The sequence below is a fragment of the Sciurus carolinensis genome, chromosome 3 (assembly GCF_902686445.1).
Source record: "Sciurus carolinensis chromosome 3, mSciCar1.2, whole genome shotgun sequence".
Taxonomy (NCBI): domain Eukaryota; kingdom Metazoa; phylum Chordata; class Mammalia; order Rodentia; family Sciuridae; genus Sciurus; species Sciurus carolinensis.
In genome coordinates this window covers 14,007,944-14,028,928 of record NC_062215.1, presented here as the reverse complement: position 1 = coordinate 14,028,928, position 20,985 = coordinate 14,007,944, and the positions used below count along the sequence as shown (strand labels likewise).

Below are 20,985 nucleotides of genomic sequence, written 5' to 3'. Positions count from 1 at the left end.
ATTCCAAATAATTTCCATAGACGTTCCACTCTCAAGGAGGTTGATCATAACTCTGCACTTCTGAAGTAGGGGTTGTTTGTAGTGACTTCCATCCAGAGAGTACAGGATGGAAAGAAGCAGGGGGAAGTGGAGAGACCTAACAAACCTACCTCAGTCAGGTAACTAAAAAAGAGCTTGTCGATGGCTCCTGACTTTGCAGATGCCCCAAGCTGTTGAAACAGAAAGGTCTCTCTTAGCTCTGTAGTCGACCCGCTCTGAGTTCCAGTCCTGTGTTGGTGTGCTCTAGGGGTAGTCGCAACCTCACCAAGCCTCAGTTTCTCCATCTGTAAGGGAGAAGAGGAGCAGAATGCAGTGCCCTATGCATGGCTCACAGCAATAGCGAGTGCTGGAGAAATTTCTGAAGGTGGCCCTGAGGTGCTAGAGCAGGGGGCGGGGGCAGCTTAGCAGGAGAGTCCTGTGGTCACCAACCCCTCACCTGGGCAGTTCACCTCTTCCTCCCACATCCATCCATTCATTCATTCTTTGCTAAAGGCAGCAAGGTCAAGGGTCTTTTGGACCCCGTAGGTCAGTTTGGTTAGGGGCTGTTTTGCACAAAGCTTTGCCGGCTCACTTTATGAGACCCGGAGGGCACACTTTATAGAACACAATGTTCATACCAGTGTCTCTAACCACAAACCCCAAGAGTCTGAATGTTGAGACACTCAGGAAGTCTAAAGGATCCTCTCATCTTCAGAGGCCCAACCCAGCTCACGGGAATGGCATGCATCAAAGGCAGGAAGTCCCTGACAAGTCTGTCACATAAGCCACCAGACACTGGTTACCTTTGTGTGGCTGCACAAGAGGCCGAGCTCTCAGGGAGGAGTGAGGGCGTCTGGGGCCTTCACGGTCAGGGTGGAACCCAAGCCTGAGAAGAGAGGTCTGAGCTCCCACCACAGGAAGCCTGGCTGCCCGCTGCCCAAAGAAGGACCCGCAGTTGGGCCTCAGCTCCCTTGTGGGATAAGTGGCATTTGAGTTCCCATTTCCTTCCCTCTCTGTTTTTCTTTCCTCGTCTTTTTTTCCCCCCACAGATTCCCTAAGAAAATATTAAGCATGTACTGCAAATCCTAGGGATAAGACCACAGGGAAACATGGAGAAGAGCAAGTGGGCAGCCTCCTTCCAAGATCTGACTTATCAGAGGTCTGAGACAGTCCTGGCTGACTTGGTGGCTCAGGGTGCCAGCTCCCTGTCCCAGGCCTCAGGGGGAAGGAGGACTCTAAAGGAAAACACAGGAATGGCTGCAGGGGGCAGGGGGCGGGGTCTGGCAGGTCACAGGGGTCTGACTTAGTCCTGATTGTCTGTGGGGATGTCCCTGCAGCTGATGGCCCCATGGGAGAAAAGAGGACACAGGTCTCTTGATTTACAGAAGAAGCATCTTTGGAGAAGGGAGATTAAATAACAGACCAACTATGAAGCCCTGCTGGCCACTTGAAGACCCTTTATGCTAAACCCACCTTGGTTTCAGAGATCCAGCTTGAGGTAGAAGCAAACCAGAAAATGCAAGGAAAGGAAGAACAGAGAGCAAGAGATGGAAGGGGAGGAAACTGAGGCAGAGAGACAAAAGGCATCCTAGGGACAGAGGGCAGCTCCTATTTGCAAATAGGAGCTCTGGGTTGCTAAACGCTGCTAGGACATTTAACTAGCATCCTCACAGTCTCTTACAAAGAAGGAAGTCCACCCTGGGCCCACAGCTGGGGATAAGCTAAATCAGGATTTGAACCCAGGACTGCCTGATCCAACATCCAGGTTTTCAACACAACTCTAGGCTTCGCCAGTCATTGCCTCAGAGCTGCAGGCTGCCCACCTTAGCGTTGCACTTGACCATGGCTGTTTTTCTTTGCTCATATTTTTCAAAATACCATGTAAGACAAAATCTTAAGTGATACAGTTAAGACCCAGTACTGTGAAAATGATGATAAGACAATAATAAGACTATAACACCAAAGTTAAACCCAGAAGTGCTGACATGGTAGAGGAAGTGGGTTTGGCTGCGGGAGAACCCAAACCAAGACGTCTCAAACAAAGCAACATACGTGTCTGTCTCTATGTTAGCAGTTCTTAGCTGCTAGGGATCCGGGCTCTTTTTATCTTATTACCTCTCTTTCCAAGGGTGTAGTTCAAGCGATCACCCCAGCACGGGCACATTCCAGCCACCAGAAAGGGGAGAAAAGGGAGGAGAGGCACCCATTTCCTTTAAAGGCATAGCCCGGAGTCCACCATCATTTCTGCTCATGTGTTACAGACTAGAACCCAGTCATGGTAACTACATCCAGGGGCCGATGGATTACAGGTGAGCCTGAGAGGGTGCTCCCCTCGGCCTTAGTGGCAAGCCTGGCTCATGTCCCAGCACAGCCTTCACAAATGACCTGCTCTACGTGCAGTTGGGTTCCACTTAACATCCTCACAGTATGGGGGGTGGGGCAGAAATGACTTTCAAGGACAGAGTGTTAGGACAGAACGCATCAGCCTTCACAGAAAGAAGAATCATTAATGCGAGGACCTTTCTCCCCAGACTCTTTGCACCTTGGGAAAACTTTTCATTAGATGGCTAGGAAAATAACAGAGATTTTAAAATCCTAAAAAATATATTTATAAACCTAAACAATCCTAATAAGCATATGTAAAATGAATTCATGGGGTAATAAAAATGATCTAGTAATATTTATCTCAGAAATCCAAGGATTGTTAAACATCAAAAATTATAATGATAATAATAGCTCATCTAGCTGGACATGGTAGCGCACACCTTTAACCCCAGCAAGATGGGAGGCTGAGGCTGGAGAATCACAAGCTCAAGGCTAGCCTCGGCAACTTAGTGAGACCTGGCTCAAAATGAAAACTACAAAGGGGTGGAGATGTGACTGGGTGGAGGAGCCCTGGTTTAGCTGTGCAAGACCCTGGGTTTTGCCATACTGCAAACTAGTAACAACTTTAATTATAGAGGCTTCACTAGACATCTTGCCCAGCAAGTTTCAGGTTGAGATATTGAAAATTCTCTAGAATACCAAGTGTTAAAGGAAGGGATCTGAAAGGTTAAAGATATGAGAATCTTTAAATGGATCAACTATATATGACCTCTCGGTCATCCCTACCCATCTCTCCCTTCTTCTACTGTCAAGGCCTGAAGGACCTTCCCTTTACCAAGATTTCAAAAAACACATTGTGGGCTGGGGAGATAGCTCAGCTGGTAGAGTGCTTGCCTCGCAAGCACAAGGCCCTGAGTTCGATCCCCAGTACCGCAAAAAAAAAAAAAAAAACACGTTGTGACAAGGACACCAGTACCTTTCAGCTCTGGGGCAACTGACACTGTGGGCTAGAGATGAAGCTGGGGATGTGGCAAAGAAATTGGCATCCTTGATCTCGAGAAGAATATCCAAATTCCAGAAGGGTAGACCCCAAGTGGGTGCCTGTCAGACAGCACGTGGCACAGTTAATAAATGACAGGGAGCATATGCAGACTTCTCTTTGTCATAGGGATCTGGGGTGATGGCCAATTGATCACAGGGATCCTAGGAAGCACCTACTAAGATGCAACTTAGGCTGGGTTGTGGCTCAGTGGTACAACACCTGCCTAGCATGTGTGAGGCACTAGGTTCTCGGCACCACATAAAAATAAATAAAATATGGACTGGAGATATAGCTCAGTTGGTAGAGTGCCTGCCTTGCGTGCACAAGGCCCTGGGTTCAATCCCCAGCATCACAATAAAAATAAATAAATAAATTAATTAATTAATTAAATTAAATAAAGGTCCATCAACAACTAAAAAAAAAAAAAAGATATGATTTAACAAGTAAGGAGGAAACATTCCAGGTCTGCTCGGCAGAAATCAAACTTGATCCCATATGGGGATTATGGCCTCCTCTGCAGCTCTCAGACCTACCAGCTCAGAGGCCCACGACCCATCGACTGAGGGGGAGGCCAAGACCCACTGAGAAGGGTTTGCAATGCTCTGAAGCATAACAGCAAATCTCACCCCCAGCCCTCAGTACTGAATAGCTGTACACTGAAGAAAAATAAATATCTAGACCTTCTAGGGTTCTTAGATATTGCCTCTGAATTGACATTTCCTGTGACTCGAAACACCACTGTAGATTACTGATGGGAACTAGAGTTTTTGGAGAGCAGGAGTAAGTAGAATCTGAGGCAAGGCAAGACTCCTGTGGTTGTTTAAAAAAAAGAAAACAGACACGCACCTAGTGTATAGTGCAGTAGGCAGAGGATGCCACCCCAGAGGTCCACCTCCCAATCCCAGGACCTGCGCATACACTGTGTGATGTGGCAAAGGGGAACTCAGGTTGCAGATGGAATTCAGTTGGCTAATCAGATTATCTTAAAATAGGGAGATTATCTTGGATCATGTGGTCCACTGTGATCACAAGTGTCCTAAAATGTGGAAGAGAGAGGCGGGAGCAATCTCGGGGTGGTACGATGTGAGGGACTCAAACAAACAAGGCTGGCTTTGAAGATGGAGGAAGGAGCCATGAGCCGAGAAACATGTGCAGCTGGAGAGGAGAGCTGGAGAGGGCATGAAAATGCTTCCTCCAGCCTCTGAAATCATGGGCTGTCAGTGCCATGATTTCGGCTCCGTGAGAACAACTTCAGACTTCTGACCTCCTTAACTGTAAGGCAATAAATGTGTTGTGTTAAGCCACTAAGTCTAGGGACTGAACCTGGGGCCTCACACGTGCTAGGTGAGTGCTCTATCACTGAGCTACCTCCCCGGCCCTAGGATATTGACACACTTCGTAAAGGGCAGCATCCCCGTGATGGTGCTCAGAGAGAGGATGTGATGGTGGGAATGGTCAAACAGAAGGCCTGAATCTTCTCCCATCCCAAATGTCCTGCCAGGACAGCAAGTCAAAAACAGCACCAAACTCATGGGAAACTGCAGTATTTCATGCCACCATCAAACCCCTGAAAGAGGCAGGGACAGCTGCTCCCATCTCTTGCCCATATAATGTGCCTGTTTGAATGATTTAAGCCACAGAAAATATCAAGTGATGGCCCCAGACTTAATCAGGTCTTGGCTGTGCCAATAATAGCTGCAATTCTAGGGACTAACATACAACTACTCACCAGGAAACAGTTTGGCCTATGCCATCGGTAAAGAAATCAGAAGAAGGAGCCAATACAGATGATCTTTGCTGTTTTACCTTAAGGATCTGTCTACTTCCATTTCTTCCATCACATTCTAGTCTAGACTTTGCTCATTCCAATAGCCCCCAGAATACCATGTTGGTCCATTACATTGATGAGTCGTAAGTAATAATCACCTTACATATCTCAATAAGCTACACGTGTGCTAGAAGGTGGGCAAAAAACCCCACAGATTTTCAAAGTCTGTCTCCTTGTGAAGTTTTATGGTCCAGCAGTCTGGGGAACACCAGAACATTCCTTCGAAGGTAAGAGACAAATTCTTGCACCTTGTACTGCTCACCCTGAAGAAAAAGCCACAACCCTGGTGGACCCCCAAATTTTGGAATTGACTATATTACATGGGGACATGCTACTCTGGGTGACCTGCAAAGTCAATGCAGCCAGAAACATCTCTGGCCTACAGAGAGGCTCTATGAAGTGTTGGCAAGCCCCGCCAGGACAGACTAGTGAAAGGTCATGCCCTTTTTTTTTTTTTTTTTTAACCAATAAACTACTCTTCCTTTGAAAAGCAGCCCCTGGTTTGCTCCTGGGCCCAGGTAAGGTGTGAACACCTGGTTGTGATCAGGTGACAAGCATGGCAGAACTCCATTTCAAAGTGCAAGTGATATATCCCGCCTGGGAGGATCTGGAAGGCACAAGTAAACCGACTGAGCAGGTGACAAGGAGCTCCTGTTGCTTCATCGCCTCTCCCTCAACCCACACTGTGCGCTCATGGAAATTTCTTTATGAGTTTGTAGAGAAGGAAGAAGAACTGGTAGCCTGGCTTCTGGAGAAATCAGTATTAAGACTGACATCAACTGAAAGCAGATGACCATGACACTACATCCCACTCGGGCATGGCCCTGAACGACACTGGCAAAAGGAAATCTTCCCAGAGGCAGAACTTTAGATCAAATAATTGGTCGTCCACTTCTACACTGATTCATTGGCAGCTCATGGGTTGGCTGACTGGTTAGTGACTTGGAAAGAACAAGACTGGAAAACTGGTAGCAGGGAGATTCTGGAGGTGAGACATATGGATGGATCCCTTGGACTGGGCCCAGGTGTGAAGACATTTGTGTGTCAAATAAATGCCCAACCAAGAACACCCAGGCAGAGGAGGCTCTCTGTAATCAGGTGGCCAGGATGCCTCAGCTTGTAGATATCAGTTGGGTCCTTTTCCCAGGCACCCCCATGCTTCCTTGATAGGTCATGGCACAAAGTGGCCATGGCAGCTGGGAGGGAGTCTGTGCATGAACTAGACCACACAGACTTCTGGCCTAGGCTGATACAGCTACAGACACCACTAAGGACCCTTTCCACAAGCAGAGATCAACACTGCTACCTCAGTCTGACATTATTCCTGGGGTCTGGGGGTGGAGTGGAACTCTCCAGCCACCTGGTATCATTAATTACCAAGAATCCCTTCCTTCATGGACAGGGTTTAGCCTTGTTCTCACAGAAATACAGATTCCTGGTTCAGGTATCTCCCCTGCGTGCAGTGCTTCTGCCAACACTATTACTTGCAGATTTACCCATTACTCTATACTTCAGACAACATTATCTGCAACCAGGGAACACTTAATGCAAAAGAAGTAAGCAATAGGCTCACAACCATAGAAGACACTGGTCTTAGCTCATGTGCCACTCACTGCCTCGAAGCAGTTGACTCCGAAGGGGATGGAACAGCCTCCTGAACACACATTTGCATGGTTAACTAGGAGATGACACCCTGCAGGCCTGACATGTTGGACTATAAGATGCAATTTATGTGGATAAGAAGCTGTCAATATTTGGAGTTGACCCATTCAAAACTAGAAAGTTCATGGGTCTAGGAAACATAGGGTGGAGGTAGGGGTGGTCACTCTCACTCTTACCTCTAATGACACACTTGAAGAATTCTTATTTTTCATCCCTGACCTTGAGTTTGGGGGTTTGGATGTTCTAATGCCTAAGGTGGGTGTTATGGTGCAAATCTGAGGTATCCCTTAAAAAGTCCTGTGTGAGACGATGCAAGAAAGTTTAAAGGTGAAATGAGTGGGTCATGAGAGGCTTAACCTAATCTGTGCATGAATCCATTTGAATGGATTAACTGGTTGGTGACAGTAGGAAGGTGGGGGTATGGCTAGAGGAGGTGGGTCACTGGGGGCCTGCCTTTGGGGTATATATTTTATCCCTGGTGAGTTGAATTGTCTCTCTCTGCTTCCTGGTGGCCATGTCCTGAGCTGCTTTCCTCCTTCACACCCTTCCACCATGATGTTCTGCCTCACCTTGGGCCCAGAGCAATGGAATTGGCCATGTATGGACTGAAATCTCTGAAACTATGAGTATCAAATAATCTTTTCCTCCCCTAAAATTGTTCAGGTCTTTTGGTCACAGTGATGAAAAAGCTGACTAAAACAGTGTTGATTTTTTTTTCTACCAAAAATAGTCATAGTTCTGATGAATTGGAAGCTTGAGTTTCCCCCTGGACATCTGAGGATCCTCATGCCACTAACGCAGCAGGCAGAGAAGGGTTCCTTGTACTGACTGGGGTGGCCAGTACTTGTTCTGGGAAAAAATTCTACTACATAATGAAGGAAGAGAAGGACCATGTCTGAAACCCAGGAGATCCATTGAGGTGATTTTCCATTCTTCCACCCTCAAAAGTACTGTCAATGGAAACCCAATGAAGACTGAACCAAGGACTCCAATTTCCTCAAGCAAAGACTCCATCCCACCAAATCAGTAGAAGGTGAGGGGAACATGGAATGAGTGGCAGATAAATGCAACTCTGTTAGCAACTTGGGCCTCATGACCTGTTACCAAGTGTTATGGTTTGGATATGTGGTGTCCCCCAAAAGCTCACATGTGAGACAATCTAAGAACTTTGAGAGGTGAAACAATTAATTATGAGAGCTATAACCTAATCAGTGGATTAATCCCTTAACCAAATGTTCTACAAGGAGTTCTGTCCACACAGCCTTCTGTGTCTAGATTCCAGGAACCACCCATCTCCTTGCCTCTTCTGATCTGAAGCTACACACCCTGGGCTACTCAACAACAAAACCACACCTTACGGGGCTGGGGTCATGGCTCAGCGGTAGAGTGCTTTCTTAGCATGCATGAGGCACTGGGTTTGATTCTCAGCACCACATATAAATAAATAAAATAAAAGGTCCATTAAAAAAAAAAAAAGCAACACCTTCATAAACAATCCCCTTTTAAACACAAATCACCCATTGAGTGTCATCTGTTTCCAGACGGGACCCTAACCAATAACATAGCTAATATTTATGAAGCATATCTTATATGCTAGTCATCAGTATCAGAATTTTACTCTACCACCTCATTTAATCATCCCAAGAAGCCCACACGGTAACTACTGTTATTATCTATATTTTACATATGGGGAACAGAAGTATAGAACAGCGAAGTAACTTCCTCCAGAGCACACAGCTGCTGATCCATGGAATATGGATCTAGAATCTATGCTTGCAACCATTGCACTAAACTGCATTCCTTCATGATCATGCTAGTTGCTGAGTGCATAGGTGTTAATGACCATTTTCTCTTCCTTTGGGTTGCCCAACATCTGAATTATCTTCCTGTGTGTCCAGGGTATAAGCCTAGGACCTGGGCGTGGCTCTTCAGAATCAGCCCTGTGCTAAGTGGCCATGAGTAACTCCACTTCTGGAAGCTCAGACATCAGTCTCCTGGGGTAGCTGCCCCATGCTACTGGTGGAGTCTCCAGGGTTGAGTGATGGAGGAATTGGCTGTTGGAGCTGCAGCATTTTGAGTTCAAAGGACCAGTGTTCCCTGCAATTCTGAGAGTTGCCACTTTCCTTCTCAGGAATTGTTCTTCTACCTAAACCAACTGAAGTTGACTCCTGTGGCCTATAACTCTGATCAACGCAGCTATACTGCCTGCCCCTCTCCCTCTTTCTTATACTGGGGGTTTGGAATCAGGGCTACACCCTGAGTCCTTTTTATTCAATTTTGAGACAAGGTTTTGCTAAGTTGCTGAGGAATCTGGCCTTGAAGTTGCAATCCTCCTACCTCAGCCTCTGGAGTCATGGGATTATAGGCGTGTACCACGTGGTTTCCATTTCTCTATTTTTAAGGTATTTCATAATAAAGAAAATTGATGATTAAAAAGGAAATATATATGATCTTCTTACTAAAAGCAGAAAAACATGCAAGAACGATACACATTTGTAACTAATAGTAATAATAAACGCAGGAAACTAGATGAGGGGCCAGCTTCCTCAACCTGGTGAAAAGTTTTATGAAAACATACAGAAATACAAAGAAATTGTGGAAGCCTTCTCTTTAAGATTAGAAAAAAGAAATGAAAAACCCCGTAACTATTTCTATTTAATATTGTATTGGAAGGTCTAAGCCATGCAATAAAGACAAGAAAAATAAATTAAGTGGTATTAAAAATTAGGAAGGAAAACTTCAAGCAAATGCCAAGAGAATCTTTGGACAAAATACTAGATTTAAAATAGTTCAGAATGTTGTCTGAATATAATATCGGCATACGAAAACCTCATAGCTCAGTGGGTTATAGTGCTTATTACCTAGAGGCACAAAGCCCTGGGTTCAATTCCCAGCACTGCAAAAGAAAAAAGAAAAAGACAAACCTGATAGCATTCCTAAACACTGTAATAACCAATTAGAAAAAAAGTCCCATTTATGCCAGGCACAGTGGCACATGCCTGTAATCCCAGTAATGCAGGAGGCTGAGGCAGGAGGATCACAATTTGAGGTCCGCCTGGGCAATGGAGAAAGACCACATCTCAAATTTTTAAAAAAGGGTTAGGGATGTAGCTAAGTAGTAGAGCATCCCCGGCTCAATCCCCTGTACTACACACATACACAAAAATCCTATTTACAGGGGCTGGAGATGTGGCTCAGGGGTAGAGTGTTTGCCGGGTATGTGTGAGGCTCTGGTTCAACCCTCAGCACCATATACAAATAAATAAATAAAATAAGATAAGATCCATTCACAACTAAAAAAATATTTTTAAAAAAATCCTATTTACACTAGCAACAAGGTTCTATGTTGTTTAAGAATACATCTTAACAAAATACATGTAAAACCTCTATGGAAAAAGTTTCAAGAATTAGTGAAAGACATAGAACTATATACAGTTAATGTAGAAATAAAACCTGTGCAGAAATGGAAGGCTGAATTTTGTAAAGATGTCATTTCTCATCCAAATTAACTATACTATAATTTATAATCTATAACGTGTCTTCAGTAAAAATCCAAATAGGTTTTCTTGTGGAACTTGATAAAGAAGAACAAAAGCTAAGAGAGCTTTGAAGAACATATCCTTCTGAAGGCTCTAATATTATAACTGAGGTAGGGTGATATTTGTGCAAGGACAAATAGATATAGAGACCAGTGGAAGAGAATATAGAAGCCAGAAAATTACCCTCGCCACGTGAAAACAATATCAAACTAAGAGGACATCCCACTCAGTGGAGTGAAGATGCTGGATTACTCCAAAATAGTGGTACTGGCACAATTAGTAAACCACATGGGAGAAGATAATTGGATCTTTATCTCAAACACACACAATAATAAATTCTAGGTGGATTAATACCAAAATATGAAAGCGAATCTATAACACATTTAGAAAGGGCTGGGGGCTTAGCTCAGTGGCAGAGCGTTTGCCTAGCATGCCCAAGGCTCAGGGTTCCATCCCCAGAACCAAAAATAATTTAAAATAAAATAGAAAAAAAATTTAGAAAAAAAGTAGGGAATTTCTTCATAACATTGGGTAGAAAAAGGTTTCTCAAGTAAGACCCAAGACAGAAACTCAATTTTTTTTAAAAATGAAAAATTTGTGTTCCGAAAAAAAGAAAGAAAGAAGAAAAACAAGATACCATAACCACACTGAAAATAAAGTGACAGACTTTAGGATTCATTTTTAGAAAAGATAAAAGAACTTCTGTTAAATCCAGAAAATAACAAATAACCCAAGTGGAAAAAGGACAAAGGATAGAGAAAACTCACACAAAGTCGGACAGGGTAGTGCCTGTCGGCAACCCCAGCTACTCAGGAGGCTGAGGCAGGAAAATCACAAGTTCAAGACCAGCCTGGGCAATTTAGCCAAGACCCCGTTTCAAAACACAGTTAAGAAAAGGATGTTGCAAGGACTGAGAATATAGCTCAGTTGGTAGAGTGCCTGTCTTGTATGTACAAGGCCCTGGGTTCAATCCCCAGTACCACAAAAAAGCAGGATATTGCAGCTGGGTGTGGTGGGGTGCACACCTGTAATCCCAGGATTACAGGAGGGTGAGGCAGGAGGATCACCAGTTCAAAGCCAGCCTCAGCAAAAGCAAGGCACTAAGCAACTCAGTGAGACCCTGTCTCTAAATAAAATACAAAATAAGGTTGGGGATTTGACTCCGTGGTTGAGTGTCCCTGAGTTCAATCCCTGGTGCTCAAAAAAAAAAAAAAAAAAATTATGTGTGGCTTTATATTTAATTGATTTTGACAGCAAACAACGGGGGAAGATTAACAAATTCACAAAGCATGGATAAATTATTAATTAAATCATAATCATTGGTAATTCATTATAGAGAATTAATGTCTTAATAAATGTTGTTGAGACAACTAAATATCCACATGCAAAAAAGTGAAGTGGAACTCCCTGCCTTATATCATATAAAAAATTAACTGAAAAATGGATCACAAACCTAACTAGACACAATAGTTCAATTCAGATCAGATAATGATTTCTTAGATGCAACACCAAACACAAAAGCAACAAAAGACAAAATAGAAAAATTGGACTTCATCATCATTTAAAACTTTTGTGCTTCAATGGACACTACCAAGAAAGTGAACTCAGAGCAGTTCATTATAGGAGCTTGCCTATAATCCAAGTGACTCAGGAGGCTGAGGCAGGAGGATTGCAAGTTTAAGACCAGCCTCCACAATTTAGCAAGGCTGTAAACAACTTCGTGAAACCCTGTCTCGAAATAAAAAATAAAAAGGACTGGGGATGTGACTCCGTGTTACAGCACCTCTGGGTTCAATCCTCAGTACCAAAAAAGAAAAAAAACAGGGAAAAGACAACCCACGGAATGGGAGAAAACATTTGCAAATCATATATCTGATAAAGGTCTACTATCCAGAACACAGGAAGGCCTCTCACACCTCAATAAATTATTATCCATAAAATGACAACAAATCTAAAAAGGGGCAAAGAACCTGTGCAGACAATCCTCCAAGAGGATAGACAAATGGCCAATAAGCACATGAAAAACTGCTCAACATCAGTAGCCTTTAGGGAAATGCAAATCGAATCCATAACAAGATTCCACTGTGCATGCACTAGGACAGCTACAATAAGAAAATACAAATAAGGAAGGGTGGGTGGGGATATGGAAAAATTGGAACCTCATGTTTTGCTAGTGGGAATGTAAAAATCACAGTCACTTTGGAAAGTAGTGGACACTTTCTCAAAATCTTAAACATGTGTTGGTCTATATTGCTCTAGACCCCAGCAATTCTACTCCTGGCTATTCATCCAAAGAACTGGAAACATATCTACACAAACACTTGCATGTAAATGTTTATAGCAGCATTATTCATACAACAGCCAAAGTGTGAATAGAACCAAAATGTCCATCAGTAATGAATGGATAAACAAAAGGCGTTATTGTGGGCTGGGGCTATAGCTCAGTTGGTAGAATGCTTGCCACAGAAGCACAAGGCCCTGGGTTCAATCCCCAGCACCGCAAAAAAGGAAAAAAAAAATGTGTTATTGCCACCCAACATATTATTTGGCAATAAGAATGAATGAAGTGCTCGCTTTGGCAGCACATATACTAAAATCAGAACCACACAGAGAAGATCGGCATGACCCCTGCGCAAGGAAGACGTGCAAATTTGTGATTTGTGAAGCTTCCCATGTTTTGCAGGACTGGTGTCTATGGGGTCTGGTGTCCTCTGGTGTTATTTGTATAAATAAATCCAGAGGCAGGGAAAAAAAAAGAATGAATGAAATAGTGATTTATTCTACGGCATTTATGAACCTTGAAAACATATTGTGTGATTCCATGTACAGACGTGTAATGTATAGAATAAGAAAAAATCATAGAAACAGAACAGATGCTTGCTTTGGAGATAAGCAGGGAATGACAGAGTTTCATTTGAAGGTGATGATAGGTTCTAAACTTAGATGGTGGTAATGGTTCTGTAACTGAATTTACTAAAAGTACCTAAGTGTACATTTTAAAGGAATCAGTTTTACGGTCCACGAATTACGACTTAATTAATTAAATTATGACTTAATTAATTAAAATGTCGAAGATCCTACCTCGCAGTGTGGGGGCTCTCCTGTTCATCCCCACCCACCCCCCTCCACCGCTCACCCCCACGAGGGGGTTTGGGATAGCATAATGGGAGAGTGACTTGGGAGTTGTTCAGATGCATGCCCTCCTGAAAAGACCTGAGGAAATGAACTGGAGTCCAGCGACAGAAAACCAGTTTTATAGGCTACAGTGTCCTCACCAAGGGTATTGGCCATTTTATCCAAGAGCCAGGGAAAACACACCTTTTGTGGTAGGAAATGAATGAGCTGCGGGGTGATGGGATGCCTTCCGGTGTCACTTCATATCCTAGACCTGTATAATCGCCTAGAAGGTACTTACAAGATTGTGATAGTCACAAAAGCATGGCCATCCCTTGATGAGCAGTCATTTTTCATTCATGCTGCAAGCAGATCTGAATAGTCATATTTGCGATGTGTAAGACATTTGCAAATGAAAACATGTGTGCTTTACATATGTATTAATTCATTTATCCACCCACCTAACCCGTAGATGCAGTTAACAAATGAGCCTCTTTTGCCAGATGCTGTTCTGGACATTGGGGAGGGAGAGAAGATGAACCAAATAGAGAACGTCTAACTCCAGTGGAGTCAAGGAGATTGAAAATGAACACATAGGAGGACAGGGGCTGATAAATGCGCTATTGACAAAGTCAGCAGGGTGAGGGAATTAAGGATCTGGAGAGAAATAGGACATTTGGTCCAGGGATCGGAAGGGAGGGAGGGGAAGGAGGTCAGCGGTCACCAGCCCTGCATACAGAAGCGGGGTCATGCAAAGATGGGAGCAAGCGTGGTTGGTCTGAACTACAGCAGGGAAACTTGTGTGGTGGCAAAAGAGTGAATGAGGTCATCCCTGTGATGCAGGAGGGCGAGACAGGAGGATCGCAAGTTTGAGGCCAGTCTGGGCAATTTAGCAGGATCAGGTCTCAAGAGAAAATGAAAATGACTGAAGATGTAGCTCAGGGGTAAAGGGAGCCTGGGTTTAATTCCCAGAACCACCAGAGAGAGAGAGAGAGAGAGAGAGAGAGAGAGAGAGAGAGAGAGAGAGAGAGAAAGTCAGGGAGGAGATGCCCGCTGGGCAAGGAGCTAGGTGGCAGCCATGTCTATTGTCAGACTTGGCTTTACTTCAAGGAAAGCTGGGAGGTACATAGAAGGTTCCAGGCAGGGGAGTGATGTGTTCTCTTTGTTGATCGTACAGAGAATGAGGTATGGGAGCAGCAATGGAGGCAGAGAGATGTGGCAAGCACAGATAAAAATCAGGTGGAGAGGCAGCCAGCTCAGTGAGTCACCTCGAAGTGACTTTTAACTTTACATCCATCTGTACAGTTTGAGCTTGTTGTAACGGGTGTGCATTCACTTGGGACTTAGAACATCCGTGTTCCAGAAGACAGCCACTCATTTGGAACATGTGTGCCTTGCCGGTGGGAATGTAAAATGGCATAGCCACCGTGGAAAAGACTACGACGGCTCTTCAATAGGCGTAGAATCGCCATGAGCTCCAGCAATCCCCCGCTTGGTCCAGACCCAGAGGAACTGAAAGCAGGGGGCCAAAGAGATGTCTGTGCACCTCCATTCCTAGCAGCAGGATTACCAATAGCCAAAAGCTGGATCAACACAAAGGAGCAATGAGTGAATAAACCAAGTGCAGTGTATACATAAAATGGAGTATCATTTAACCTTGAAAAGGAATGGAAAGGTCAGTGTGGTAGCACATGCCTGTAATCCCAGTGGCTCAGGAGGCTGAGGCAGGAGGATCGTGAGTTCAAAGCCAGCCTCAGCAAAAGTAAGGCACTGAGCAACTTAGGGAGACCCTGTCTCTAAATAAAAAACAAAATACGGCTGGGATGTGGCTCAGTGGTCAGGTGCCCCTGAGTTCAATCCCTGGTACATTTCCCCACCAAAAAAAGGAAAAGGAATGGAGAACTGGGGATGTGACTCAGTGGGAGAATGCTTGCCTAGTATACCCACAGCCTGGGTTCAATGTGCAGCACTACTAAATTATTAATTAATTGATTGATGGATTAAACTTCTGACATATGCAGCAATGTGGATGAATTCAAAAAGCATTATTCTAAGTGAAATAAATCAGATGCAAAAGGCACACAGTGTGATTCCACCTACCTGGGTACCCAGAGTAGGCACATTCATGGGATATAAGTATCACAGAGGCTGTCCAAGGCCAGCGGAATGGGAAGGCACAGAATTCGTTTGGGATAACAAAAAAATTCTAGAAATGGATGATGTCGATGGTTGCACAAGGCTATGAGTGTGCCTACTGCTGCTGAATTACACTCTTAAAATGGTTAAAATACTAAGTGTTATATGTATTTTAGCACAACAAAAAGAACCCAGGGGCACTTTACCACTGAGCTACAGCTCCAGTCCTTTTTATTATTTTTGTTTTGAGACAGGATCTTATTGAGTTGCTGATGGTCTTGCTACGTTGCTGAGGCTGGCCTTGAACTTGGAATCCTCCTGCCTCGGTCTCTTGCGTCACTGGAATTACAAGTGTGGACCAGTATGTCCAGTCCATTTTATATATCTTTGGTCACATTTTGGAATGGACACAGATAATATTCACTTTTATAAAAATATTTTATTTAGCCTAACAGATCCAAAATATCATTTTGGCCTGTAAACAATATTTTTTTCTTTAAAAAAAAATTTTTTAGGGCTGGGGAGATAGCTCAGTCAGTAGAGTGCTTGCCTTGTAAGCACAAGGCCCTGGGTTCAATCCCCAGCACCCCCAAAAAAAAATTTTTTTTAGTTGTAGATGGAAACAATATTTTTAAATCATGAATGAGCGATTCTATCTTCATTGTTTTTTTCACACCAAGTCATCTTCATCCCACCTCAATTCAGTCTAGCCACATCTCATGTGCTCAAGGGCCACCTATGTGGCTCCTGGCTTTTACAAGGCAAGAGTGAGGGGCAAGGCCTGGAACCAGCACTTGGTCCCCTGGTCCAACCCCAGAGCCACCATGTACCACCATGGGGGCTTTGTAAAGTGTTGTAACAATTGAGAATCTCTAGCGCCTATCATGGGAATTTCCTAATAAAATGAAGTCCACAGTTCACCTGTGCTATAAGGCGTATTGACAGACTTAGGTGAGATGATATAAATCCATAAAGGTCCTTACCGAGACATCTGACTAAATCTATTTATTGACACCAGAATGCGACATGTTAAAAAATTCTATTGGGGCTGGGGATATAGCTCAGTTGGTAGATTGCTTGCCTGTCAAGCATAAGGCCCTGGGTTCAACCCCTAGCACTACACCAAAAAAAAAAAAAAAATTCTATCATTATAAAATAGTAACCAAAAGCAAAGTAAGAAATACTTCTGCACAAGTGGTAAGGATGCAGGGAAGCAGGAAGAAGGTCGTGTTATCAGGCATCAGTAGATAATCCACAGTAGCCTTCTTCAGGAAAAGAACTCCCAAGGCCACCTGCCACGGACAGCCCCAGGAACACAGGGCCATAATTCCTCTGCGCATCAATTTTGTTCCCGGCTGTATGATACCATTTCTCTAAAGATGGAGCTTGGCGCTTCCTTGTTGGTGAATTTTATTTTTCAGGGGTGGGGTCATTTTAAGAGCCTGGGCCATTTCCTGATGGTGCACACTGAGCCAGCCTAGAGACCTCAGGCCCCAGCGGGAGTGACTGAGTGACCGCAGCCAGAGCTGGAGTAAGCTTCGCCCCACGCTTCCTGTCGGGTCCAGGCAGCCTGAGTTTCCTGGTGACACTTCCCCGCACCCGGCTAATTCAAAAACCTGGCAAGACCTTTCACCGTCAGAAAATCTCAGGCAGCAGGTTTGTTATTTCAAATTTATAAGCCTGCAGACTCTGCTTGGCTTATATATGTGAAAGTTAAAACCAGGCCTGTTGTGGTAGCACACCTGTAATCCCAGCGGCTCTGGAGGCTGAGGCAGGAGGACTCTAAGTTCAAGGCCAACCTGGGCAACATAGTAAGGCCCTGTTTCAACTTCTAAAAAGTGCTAGGGATGGAGTTCAATGGTAGAGGGCCCCTGGGTTCAATCCCCAGTACTTGGGGGGAGCAGGGGACAAGATATGTGGCAGTTGTGCCAGCCGTGATTATAATACAAGTGGGCAAACATCTCTGAAAGAGCAGTCTTCAAAATGCCAACCCACTTCAGTTAACTAGTTCAATTAGCATAATAAAGATGATACACTGTAAAGTAAAATGGTTACAGCCATTCTAGAAAACAGTTCCGCAATTTCTTATAAAGTTAAATATATACCTGCCAAAAGACCTAGCAATGGCCCTCCTGGGTGTTTATTCCAAAGAAATGAAAACTTAAAGTTCATACAAAATCTTGGTTGGGCACAGAGGCCCACGGCCACAGTCCTAGCCTCAGGACTGTAGCTATGTAGGACTAGATAGGTTGAAGCCGTGGGATCACTTGGGCCCACAAGTCTGAGACCAGTCTGTGCAACTAGGTGAGACACTGTCTCAAAGATCATAACAAAACAAAATCTTACACACAAATGTCTACAACAGCTTTATTTGCAATAGCTGTGTATTAGTCAGAGGTCTCCAAAGAAACAGAACCAAATGGAGGTTTGTAAGGCATTGACTTGGGCCAGAAGTGTGGCCAAGGGGTAGTGTGGGCTCTTAATCCCCATCAAAAAACAGCAGTAGGGGCTGGGGAGATAGCTCAGTCGGTAGAGTACTTGCCTTGCAAGCCCAAGACCCTGGGTTTGATCTCTAGCACCACCAAAAAAAAAAAAGAAAGAAAGAAAGAAACAGTAGTAATAAAAGCACTGGAGGTTGACAATTGTGAGACCTGCCATCAGTATTTGGGAAACCCAAGAGAGGAAAGTGCAATTCTAGGTCAAAAGTCAATAGACTGGATTCCCAGGAAGGGCAGGTATTTTTTGTTTAAGTCCAAAGACAGGGAAAAAAAAATGTATACCCAGCTCAAAGGCAATTAGGCAGAAGGGATTCTATTCTCTTTTACCCAGGGAAGGGAGATTTTTGTTCTTTTCAGTTCTTCAACTGAGTGCATGATACTCGCCCACATGAGGAAGATGGATCTGATTTATTCAGTTTATCAACTTCAATGTTTAGCTCATCCAAAAGCACTCTCACAGAAATAGCCAGAATAATGTTTAACCAACAACCAGGGCATCCCATGATCCAGCCAAGTTGACACACAAAATTGACCATTGCAAGTAAAAAACCAGAAACAAGCCCAAAGCCCTTCAACAGGTGAATGGATAAACACATTATAATACATCCATAAAATGGAATACTACTCAACAAGGAAGGGGAAGGAGCTGTTGGTACCTGCAACCACTTGGATGGGTCTCAGGGCTTGACATGGAAGGAAAAAAGTCAATCTCAAAAAAGGCAGCGTGATTCCACTTGAATAACATTCTGAAGCTACAAAATTATAGTGATGGAGAACAGAGCAGGGGTTAGGGGAGGGGGAAGGCCGTGGCTGGCTGAGGGGTAAGATGAAGGAGCTGCCTAGGGGTGATGGGACACTTGCGTGTCCTGACAGTGGTGAGGGATTCTCAAATCTATGCAGGGGATGAAATTTCATGGATCATACACCTCAAAGTGATGACGGGGACCTGCTGGGCGAGCCTATTGCGTTCCCAACGCTGCCGTGTGTGGTGCTGGAGATGGAACCCAGGGTCTCAGATATGCCAGGCAAGTGCTTTGCCACTGCTCTCACCCCGAGCCTCCCTGGGTTACTCATGAGACTTTACACACGTTACATGGCAGGTTGACAGTCACCTTGTGAACGCACCCTATTAATCCCATTTTATAGACAAGGAAACACGCTCAGAGAGTATAATGACTACCCGTGATCACACAGCCTCTGAGGAACGAAACCAGGACTCCGGCCAAAGCTGGCTGACTCCAAGGTTCCTGCTCTTTCAAGGTCTGTAGACACAAACTCCAAAGAACGGGGCCTCCTTGATCCCCATGAGAGATCCTCCTGGCCCTGATGTCACCTCACAGCATAGCCCAAAGAACTCGACTTGTCCTCTGCCACTCCCTGACCACTCACGGCTCTGAAGGGCCCCAAGATGAACACTGAAAGTCCTGCTCGGGGAAGAGAATTAGCAGAGAGAGGAGGCAGTGGAGGGCATACCACAGGAGAAGCCCAGACAGGCAGGTGCCCAGCCCAAGGTCAGGGGGCCCCTTAAAACCACTTGAATTTAGATGGTGACCAACTTTTCCTGGGCACGTGTCTCTGCAGGACGCCTCCCTGTCTCCCTCTAGACTGCACTAGGGAACCCTCTTTCGTGCTCCCCCATTAGCAAGGTTTACCTTTATCAGGGACTTACCATAAAATTCTGGAATCACCAACATAGACATGGTTAATCTGGGAGTCTAGCTCAGAACCTGACCTGGGAGGAGGCTCAGTGTTTGTTGAGCGAATGAATGAACTAGAAGGATCTAACACTAAGGTTGTGGACTCAAACACCTTAAGAGGCCTGGAAGGGCTGGGGCTGGGGCTCAGTGGTAGAGTGCTCACCTGGCATGTGTGAGGCCCCGGGTTCGATTCTCAGCGCCACATAAAAATAAATAAATAAAATGAAGGTCCATCAACAACTAAAAAATATATTAAAAAAAAAAAAGAGGCCAGGAAGACCATCCCAAGAGGGAGGCTAGGACAGTGTCAGCAACAAGGACTGGAGGAGAATGAACAGGAGTGTCACAGCCAAGGGGGCAGCTGTCCTTCAGCTCCGGCCACGTGCTGCCATGCAAGAACGTGGGCCACTTATTGCCACATCTGATTTTTCAAGAGAAGCCAAAATCCAGGCTTTTCTGATGAGCTCCTGATTTTTTCATGTTGTGAACTAATTTTAACTTTTTTTTTTCTAATTAAGTGAAGACCAAATAAAACACACATGCTGGTTGGATACTGCCCTGAGGACGTGGTTTGGAACATCAGGATGTTCCAGAGTCTCTAAAGCAGTGACGCTGATGTTGCTGTTAACTTTAGGCAAAGAGGCTGACAGCAGGGAAAGGAGGGTCAGCATGTCCAGTACCCATAAGCCATTCGGATGGCCTGTTCTGTGGCGTTCCACTGGGGGAGGCTCAGAGGGCAGGGAGAAGTCAGAAGACTGCAGGGACAGGGCACAGAGGACCTTAGGACTGAAGGCTACTTTAGTGGTAGCATTGACTTGAACCCTCGAGGAAAATGCATTTTTTTAAATGATCATATTAGATTATTTTTAATCCCAGCACTAGAGGCACAAGGACCAGACAATCCCATCTGATGGACAAAAGATGGTCCTCACAGATCTATTTAAAGAGAAGCCTGCTTTGCTACTTGTACCGGAGGAATTTTTTTTTGGTGGTGGTGGGGTGTGGTATCGGGGATCGAACCCAGGGGTGCTTAACCACTGAGCCACATCCCCAGCTCTTCTTATATTTTATTTAGAGCAGGGTCTCACTGAGTTGCTTAGGGTCTCACTAAGTTGCTGAGGCTGGC

The 20,985-nt window shown here is 44.6% G+C and overlaps 1 non-coding gene across 1 annotated transcript; it reads left to right on the top strand.

The window, feature by feature from the left end:
- The first annotated feature begins 12,980 nt into the window (after window positions 1-12,980).
- LOC124981480 (U6 spliceosomal RNA) lies at window positions 12,981-13,092 on the top strand. The gene has a single exon (XR_007108004.1). It is a non-coding gene; the product is annotated as a U6 spliceosomal RNA (small nuclear RNA).
- The last annotated feature ends 7,893 nt before the right edge of the window (window positions 13,093-20,985 follow it).